This window comes from Urtica dioica, chromosome 8 (assembly GCF_054948205.1).
Source record: "Urtica dioica subsp. dioica isolate 48M chromosome 8, U.dioica_male_clone48M_v1_H2, whole genome shotgun sequence".
Lineage (NCBI taxonomy): Eukaryota > Viridiplantae > Streptophyta > Magnoliopsida > Rosales > Urticaceae > Urtica > Urtica dioica.
The window spans coordinates 13,063,987-13,073,794 of NC_142763.1; the positions used below are offsets into that span (position 1 = coordinate 13,063,987).

General features: G+C 35.0%; 1 long non-coding RNA gene across 10 annotated transcripts; it reads right to left on the minus strand.

Moving 5' to 3' along the window:
- Positions 1-245: 245 nt before the first annotated feature.
- LOC149388286 (uncharacterized) lies at positions 246-8,200 on the minus strand. Of its 10 annotated transcripts, XR_016300673.1 has the most exons (7): positions 7,947-8,200; positions 7,086-7,327; positions 5,439-6,350; positions 5,034-5,161; positions 4,605-4,915; positions 4,007-4,161; positions 3,281-3,609 (listed from the first exon to the last, which is right to left on the minus strand). It is a non-coding gene; the product is annotated as an uncharacterized LOC149388286 (long non-coding RNA). The 10 variants fall into 10 exon arrangements; XR_016300674.1 differs by lacking the exons at positions 7,086-7,327; positions 7,947-8,200 and adding an exon at positions 246-636 and having other exon boundaries at positions 3,317-3,609; positions 5,439-7,060; XR_016300676.1 differs by lacking the exons at positions 7,086-7,327; positions 7,947-8,200 and having other exon boundaries at positions 5,439-5,571; positions 5,692-7,062.
- Positions 8,201-9,808: the final 1,608 nt, after the last annotated feature.

Genomic DNA, 9,808 nt, shown 5'->3' on the forward strand with positions numbered 1-9,808 from the left:
CCATAGTTAGAGTTTCTAAAAAACTTGGAAATCTCCGATGAGATTCATCGGATTTTTCCGATGAACTTTACCCCAAAATTTCCACAAAATCCAATAAAATCCGATGTTTTTTTTATTTTATATATATATATATGGACTTTCAAGGGCATTTGTGTCTGAAAAGTGCCTAGAAGTTCAATTTTGATAATTTTTAGGTCTACAAAATGAAATTTTTCGATCAAATGTAAACCTATCCATATAGGTACTAGTGAAGAAGATATGAATCCTTGGAGACCAAGCAACATCATAAGACCTCGTGTTATGTCACAAATCACATAAATGTAAATTTTTAAAACAGTTTCCACACATTTGCGTGACTAACTGTATTACAAAATCATCAATTTTTTTAGCGTTATTGTACAAGTGTAGATTGTCAAGGAAACTTCTCTAAAATAAGATAATTTCATGCACTTAACCAAACAAAACAACAAAAAATGAATAGGAAAACATCAAATTATATAATTAAAATAAAATGAGAAAAAAGAGGGAATCGTTTCAACGGAGAACATTCTATGAGGTTTCGATACCTTAAAGAGTCGGACATGGAAACTGGAATAAAATCCAGTATTGTTGAGCCTTTATAAGGACTACCAATTTCTGTCAAAACAATTTTATTAAGTATCACATAAATTAATCACAAGTACATGATATTTAGCTTACATTACACTATTGCAAAAAATTAATAATTATCACAAATTAATACTGTTTTAACTAAAAATTAAGCTATATAATATTTTATTAGTTATATAAAATAAATTTATACATGAAAACTGAGTCATGGCCCACTTTCCCTTTCCTTAGATTAGAAGATCTCCAATGCAAGCAACAAAAGTTGCTTTACACATCATAAAAAATAATATTATTTATTTATTTTTATCCACATCAATATTTGTGGTCTTACATAAAAATTACTCCAACGGTGGTAGCACTAAAAATCGTTAAAATTGAATCCCATTTTATTTAAGACATTGGTGTGTTTAGTATTTTATTATATTAAAAAATAATTGACATTGGTGCTACTTTACCATAATCATTACAACTTATAATATTAATATGCAAAAATAAAAATGACATGGTATTGTCAAATAAACAATAGCAACAAGATGGGAAAAATAAAGAGTGAAATATTATACTCCCGAAATGAGATCATCCCAAAAATTAGCTATTAAGAAGAAATGCCTATAAACCCACATATAAAACCCGATGTGCCAATCCCATAATCCCATACTTGGGCAATGGCAATGTGTGAATCAATTAGGATTGTGACAGTGACACAAATCTAAAGAGCTAATAAGCAACTTTAGTTGCCTCGGCGCACAAGAATAGATGGGAGACATAAAGAGTGAAATATTATACTCCCGAAATGAGATCATCCCAAAAATTAGCTATTAAGAAGAAATGCCTATAAACCCACATAAAAAACCCGATGTGCCCATCCCATACTTGGGCAATGGCAATGTGTGAATCAATTAGGATTGTGACAGTGACACAACTCTAAAGAGCTAAAAAGGTAAGATAACTATGAAAGAAAGTGATTAAAATATGGAATTACAATGGGTAAATAAAAGTAAATATCATTTTCCTAATACTATTCCTGACGAAAGATCTTTACACAAAATCAGAAAGATAAAACCACCAGATATTCTACGTTTAACAAGTTAAAGCCATTTCCGAACCTTAACATTCAAGAAAGAGACATGAAACTTGCACTATCCACTTAACGATTATGAAAATGCGAGTTCATGATATAGGAATACATAAACCAAAACTACATGAAAGATGATGAAATATATATATATATATATATATATATATATATATATATATATAAATATCTTATCTGCTCTAATGTACTTCGACTACACAAGAATAAGTCACAAGAAGAGGCTAAATCTGTGTGCAGAATGTATTAAAAAAAAACCTTTATTTGGACATAAAAATTCAAGACATAGTTACCAGGCTATATTTTCTCTATTTTTAATAATTTTTTATATTACGGGTCTTGCTTCTCTAGTTTTCTCCAATATTTTACAAGGGATCTCCAAACACCAAGACAAAATACAAACATAATAGACAACCATGAAATGCAAGTAAAAAAATTTAGTCATGAAAAAACACACTGCAGTCCGTATTAAAAAAAATGGAATGTTACGGCTAAATTTTAATAATAATCTGTAAAAGAGTCCTACAAGGACATAACCATATTTATTTCTACAAATCTCAAACGAAGGAATAATTGCAAAGAATGAATGAACTCAATAAAAAAATAATAAAAAAAGGGTGGCAGCAAATTGAGTAACTTGTCAACACAAAAGGAAAATAATGCAATGAACCCTAAACCCTAAACTAAATTTATTTCGACAAATCTCCAATCAGTGACCTTCAAAAACAAAGGAAAATTATGCAACATAATAAATGCAAGCACATATCACTCGATGCCCTAAAATTAGCAACCAGCACTAGACAGGTTTGTAAAAAGAGGTTGAGCTTTCAGAATACCAATAACAGGACATAAAGATCAAGACGATAGGATACACGTAATCAATATAACATTAGAGTAGTTGCCATCATATACGGCCTTATAAAGATATTATAGTAAAAATTCACAGAGTATTATTCCGGATATAACTTTCCAGAATAATAAACGAAGATGCGTAGTTCCATAACTATCCAACACACACATATAACGCAGATTTGCATTTCCATATTCATGCACATGTAACATGTACGTTATTTATATGGATGTGGACTATGATTTCATCGAATTCCAAAATATAGTGAGCAAATTACGAGAACCCAAGAGAAAAAAAAAATGGACCGACCGCAGACTTACAGGTTAGATTTATTTTTGTTAATATAATTAAAATAATACCTCTCATAGAATGACTCAAGTCCCAGACTCCGCGGACCTACAGGTTAGAATTTTTTTTATCATCTTTTTTATTTTTTATTTTGGCCCGTTTATTAGTTTTGCTTACATAATAAATCAATACTCAATTTCCTATTTTTCAATTAATTTTATCTAATAATAATAGTCGTTAATTTTTTTAATTTTTTTTAAATTAGAAAATGCCCCTATTAATACCTTTATAATTAAGTTGCATACTAAAACTTTGAAAGAAAAACTATTGCATACTAATTTTAGTTTCTATCTTCGTTCTGCCTAAATCACATTCTTTTAAAAAAAAATTAAAAAAAAAATTAGGCAATATTTAGTTTAGAAAAAGCAAAAGACGTGAGAAATTATAAAGAGAAAGGCATGTTGCCCGTGTAGTACCTCAGCTCCAACAATACATAGACTCTGACAAACTCGTAATAGTTGATCTAGCCATAGAAATGGAATCAACCTAAGAGATAAAAACAATGATAAATAGAGTAAATGGGACATATTAGCAAAATAATAAATACATATCAATAATGTAAGATACAATGTATTTCATATGTAAGAAATTGAAAATAGCAAAATGGCAAAAGAGTACTACATCCCCTGTGGAGCAGGACAATCCTCTATAAGGCCAAAACAGACCACACGCGATTCAAATACGCCAGCCATAGGCCCAAGGGAACGATCTTACAGAACACAGCACAATAAAAAAATTTGAATGAAGTCAGTCAGAAAGAAGTTGTGATTATGGTTAACATAAAAACTTAATTTGCATACTCAAAACACATATTCATCATTCAGGTTGTGTATGTGATGCTACAGGCACGGAGAAATTTCGGTGGTGATTCTGATCGCAAACAAACCATCCAATGAAAAGAGATGGTAACATTGTTCGCACTTAGTAAGACCGCTAGAAAATTAAAATTGAAACAAGAATAAATAAGCTGAGGCAAACACACTGCCAAATAAGAAAAAGCATGGGGATACTGATTGTACACAGATACATGACGAGTGACCGAGGAGACCACTGTAAGACCAGACTTTCCTACAGAAATAATGAAAACGGCCAAAAGACTGTATTACCTGATATATAGCTGAGTGCATGGCAATCTAGTGCAAAAATTTCCCTCAAAGATGGCTCAGCGAACGGAGTCTGCAAGGCAAGGAAAAGAACCCAGAATTCAAATTTACAGCGAGCGCGTTCTGGAGGAAGCCTTTGGCTAGGTCTTGATGCTTTCCTTCAATCAAAGAAATCTGCGCATCTGCCTATGCGACTGAACCTTAGGAATCCTGGATATACTGACCAACTATAGAGTAATATAACACAGATTTATCATAAGCCTCTAAAATCTTAGTTGAAACTGGTCATTCCTATAAAATAAAGGTAGACCTTAGTCACAATAAATCACTGTAAAAGAGTCCAGATCACTTATCCTTATGGGGCAAAGGATTTCAAATTTGTTCTGGGGCAACAAGTTCACCGGTAAGGAAATACTGATAAAAGAAGATACTAATAATTATTACACTATTATTTTCTAATAATGCTAATAAAAGAAAATAATGCGTAACTATAAATTTCAAGAAAAGACAAAGCAACAAATCATCAGCGAGTCTCTCGCGTTGCTTTTCAACCATACACAGTAGTATAACAGAGTTAGAGGTCTTTCATTATCATCTATACCTCACTGTTTTGTGGATGGAAGAGACGCCTCAATCATGTCCCGCTGCAAAGCTTACCTTCAAGTCTTCCACACAGGTCATTTCCCTGGGGCTGCTCCACTGCATTACTTTAAGCTTCGAGGGACCCACGTGGCGATAAGCTTAGTGGTTGCAACTTTCTCTCTAGTTAACGTATAATAAGGTTACAAGAAAGATAAAATGGCTATATAGAAAGGAATAATGACGCGGAATTTATGGAATTACTCTACTAAGAACCTGATTCAGGCCTTTTCCACATCCTGGTCAGTGAGCCTTATTGTATAGACCTTAGACCTGAACAAAACATATTGTAAGAATATAGAAGACGACGGGAATAAAGAATAATAAGACGGAACACAAAAGTATGGGTTGAAGGGAAAATAAGCACTTTTTGTTGAAAGAGGAATCACACCTCCAGCATGGACCGCCAATGTGCTGCTCTGATTTGTTGAGTTTCAGCATCAAACCAGCCCCGATGCTCCCAATGGCTTTGAAACTCTTCACCTGGCATGTCCAGTCTCACGACTCTCCCAAACAAACCTTGTTCATATTGAAGTAAATATTAATCAATGAACAAATCTTGAGAGCTTATCCTGGTCAAAGAACCTTAGATTTACAAATCCAATATTTTTTTTGGGGGGGAGGGGGGGTGGGGGGCAACAAGGGGAAGATACTACAGAACTAATAACAAATTTTTCATATTACAAATACTTTTGATAAAATTGAGGCAAACAGCCAAAAGAAACATTGTTTTGTAAGGAAACAATTTTTCAGATTTAAAAAAGGCTTTTGAAGATAAAGGGACACAAAATATCACCCCTATGGCATCACCACAAAGCTGCTCTTCCGCATCATCACCACCACCACCACCACGTAAGTTCTACTGACAACACATGTAGAAGAGCCTTGCGGCACCGGTGATGAATACAGTGCGTAACTGAAAAATAAAGCTAAAGACCATTTCAGTAGATTTAGCCTTGGAAAAGCTTTTGAAAACAGTAGAAAAAAATATATCATTTTCAGATTTAAGAGGGGTTTCGAAGATAAAAGGGAAAGAAAGATTGAACAACCATCAAATCCGCCCACACCGGCAGAGAGAGGCGAAAAAGCTTTTCAGCCAAAGCCTCAGAAAGTCTATAAACGGAAGAATCACGGTGTAGAACAGAGCCTTCTTTGAGAGTGCGTTGGCCAGTTTGGTGTAGAGCTTCATGAATCCAATAGCCATGGCAACATGACGCCAGTCGACCCAGCTTCCCTTGGCCATGGTGTTTACAGCGGAGAGAGGCGGAAAGTAAAAAATAAAACAAAATACAAAGTCAGACCGGGGCAACAAAATACAAGATACAAAATACAAAAAAGGTAAAGAAAACAATATACATACTGCTCAATGAACAAAATTTTTTTGGGGTAGAAAACATTGCATAACTAATAGTGAACAAAAATTTTTAAATAGAAAATTTTCAGATTTTAAAAAAAGGTTTGTGAATATAATTTTTTTTTTTTTTAAATCCATGCGCTGGATCGATCACCTCTATGGCGGGCTAGAACGCTGCCCTTCCGCATCATCACCGCCTCCGCATCCACTTTCCTCACAACACATGTAGAAAAGTACAGCAGCAACGGTGATGATAACACCGTCCACTGACCCTCAAGGCGATCATGATGACCAGGCAAGTTTTGCACGGGACAAGTTTCTTAAAGCATGATGGCTCAGAAGGTTTAAGAAGCCCTACACCAGAATTTTTAAAATAATATTGAAAATGATGGAAGATAGAAAAAAGTTAAAGACCCTCTCTATAGATTCAACCAAGGAAAAGCTTTTCAAATCAGTAGAAAATATAGCGCTTTTTCAGATTTAAAATAGGTTTTTGAAGATAAAAAATATATTAAAAAATCCAAGCAATGGATCGACCGCCCCCACGGTGTCGCAAAAACAATGCTCTTCGGCATCATCCCCGCCTCCAATCCGCTCTCCTCACAACACATGTAGAAGAGCACTACGGCAACGGTGATGATAACAGTGTGCAGCGACCCTCAAAGCAATCATGACCAAACAATTCTTGCGAGGGACAAGTTTAAAGATTTTGAAAGCCCTAGACCAGAATGTTTTAAAAGAGTTCAAGACCCTCTCAATAGATTCAAAGGAAAAGCTTTTGAAAACAGTGGGAAATAATAGAATTGAGAGCTTATCCTGGAAAAAAAAGGATCTTAAGTTTGTTTTGGGGTAATAAGTTAACCGGTATGAAAATACTGGTAAAAGAGGATACTAATAACGATTAAAATTTTATTTTTTATAATGCTAATAAAAGATATACTGCATAACTAAGAGTGATAACAATTTTATTTTTAAATAATGATAATTAAAGAAAATACTGCAGAAATAATCGAGATAACAATTTTTTTTATATAAAATATAGAACACTTGAGATTTAAGACCAAGACGAGAAAGAAAATGATTACGTACCCGTGTTGCAGAAGCCCAGAAGCTCAGACCAAGAGAGCCGAGAAGCTTGTCAGCCAAAGCCTCAAAATGCATATTGTTGCTGAGAGGTTACAGAATGTATCCGAAATCCCCAGAATTAATCCAATGAAAAAAATCACATTGTAAAACAGAGCCTTCTACAAAAGTGCGTTGGCCAGCTAGGTGTAGAGCATCATAAACCCAATATCCAGGGCAACATTGATCCTTGTCGATCCTACTTCCCTCTGCCGTGGAGGTAACAGTGGAGATAGGCGGAAAGTAAAAAAAAATACATAGTCAGATCATGGAAAAGAAAGTAAAGAAAACAATATACATACTGCTCAATGAACAAAATATTTTTGGCTGTAACAATTAAAAAATACTGCATAGTTAATAGTGAACATATTAATAGAACATTTTCAGTTTTAAGAAAGGTTTTTGAAGATAAAAAAGATTTTGAAAAATCCATGCGCTGGCTCGATTGCCCCTATAGTGTGCCACAACACTGCCCTTCCGCATCATCACCGCCTCTGCATCGACTCTCCACACAACAAATGTAGAAAAGCAAAGCGGTAACGGTGATAATAACAGCGTGGACCAACCCTCAAGCCAATCATCATGACCAGGCAAGTTTTGCAATGGACAAGTTTCTTTATGCACAATGGCTCAGATAGGTTTAAAAATCCCTAGAGCATAATTTTTTTACATAACATTGAAATCCATGGAAGATAGAAAATAGTTCAAGACCCTTTCAATATATTCAACCAGGGAAAAGCTTTCTAAAAGAGTAGAAAAGTAGAGCTTTATTCAGATTTAAACACAATCTTCTTCTTTTATGTTCAATAGAAAGAAAAATTTATGTACCTGTGTTGCAAACCCCAGACCGGTCATCCATATCGTTCCGGGGCAAGGTTGTGTTTCTTCGTCATGTCGTCGTCGCATAGTAGCACGTCCACGGGAGTGATGGAAGAGTGTAAAGGAACCTCAGCTTGCTGAGAGGGTACAGAACGAATCCGAAATCCCCAAAGAAAAACGACGAGAGAAACACGGTGTAGAACAAAGCCTTCTTCAAACGTGCATTGGTAGCCAGGACAACATGACCCATGTCGACCCTGCTTCCCTTGGCCAGCGGAGAGAGACGGAAAGTACAAAAACAAAATACAAAGTCAGACCAGGGAAAAAAAAGTAAACAACGTACATACTGTTCAATGAACAAAATCTTGAGAGCTTATCGTGGTAAAAGATAGTTTGCGTTGCAAAACCATTATATTTGGGGGGCAACAGGTCAAAAATACTGCATAATTGATAGTGAATAATTTTTATATAAAGAACATATTAAGGTTTAAGAAAGGGAATTTGAAGATTAAAAGATTTTAAAAAATCCATGCCCTGGCTCAATCACCCCTATGGTTCGCCACAACGCTGCTCTTCCGCATCACCACCGTGTCCGCAAAGACTCTTCTCACAACACATGTAGAAAAGCACAACAGCAACAGTGATGATAACAGTGTGCACCAACCCTCAAGGCAATCATGACCAGGCAAGTTTTGCAAGGGACAAGTTTCTTGGCTCAGAAAAGTTTATAAAGCCATCTGGATAAATAAGATTGAAAACAATGGAAGATAGAAAAAGTTCAAGACCCTCTGAATAAATTCAACCAGGGAAAAGCGTTTTAAACCAGTAGATAAAATTATTTTAAAAAATCCATGCGCTGGCCAGATCGACCCCACGGTGTCACCAACACACTGCTCTTCCGCATCATCTGCTCCCCTCACAACACATGTAGAAGAGCACAACGGCAATGGTGATGATAACAGTGTGCAGCGACCCTCAAGGCAATCATGGCCAAGCAATTCTTGCAAGGGACAAGTTTAAAGATTTTGAAACCTCTAGACCAGAAATTTTGAAATAAGAGTGCTTATAATTTTTTTTTAAAGAAAATAAGATTGAAAATAATGGTAGATAGAAAAATAATGAAGTTAAAGACCCTCTCAATGGACCCAACAAAGGAAAAGCTTTTAAAAACAGTAGGAAAAAACAGAATTGAGGGCTTATCTTGGTGAAAGGTATCTTTGTTATGGGACAAGAAGTTCACCGGTAGGAAAATACTGACAAAAGAAGATACTAATAATGACTACAATTTTATTTTTTTAATAATGCTAATAAAAGAAAATACTGCAAAACTAGTGATAACAATTTTTTTTTTATATATAGAATTAAGACCATTTCATATCTAGGACCAGACAAGAAAGAAAATGATTACGTACCCATGTTGCGAAACCCCAAAAGCTCAGACCGAGAGAGCCGAGAAGCTCAGGGTATCCAAAATCTTCAGAATTAATCGAATGGAAAAATCACGATGTAGAACAGTGCATTCTTCGAAAGTGCATTGGCCAGCTTGTGTAGAGCATCATGAACCCTGTCGTCCTTGCCCATTGGCCGTGGCGGAGAGAGGCGGAAATTAAAAAAAAAAACGAAAAAGTCAGACCACGGAAGAGAAAGTAAAGAAAACAATATGCATACTATCAATGAGCCAGATCATTTTGGGGAATCTCTCTCTCTCTCTCTCTCTCAAAACTTACCTTAATAATAATAAGAATGAATCTATTTTCCCCTTATTATCATTGCAGAACCATAATTTAAATTTTTATTCAATATTTTTCCATGAACCCCAAAGTCCCCAAAAAAAAAACATATATATGATGCCTTGTTACAGAACCATAGCA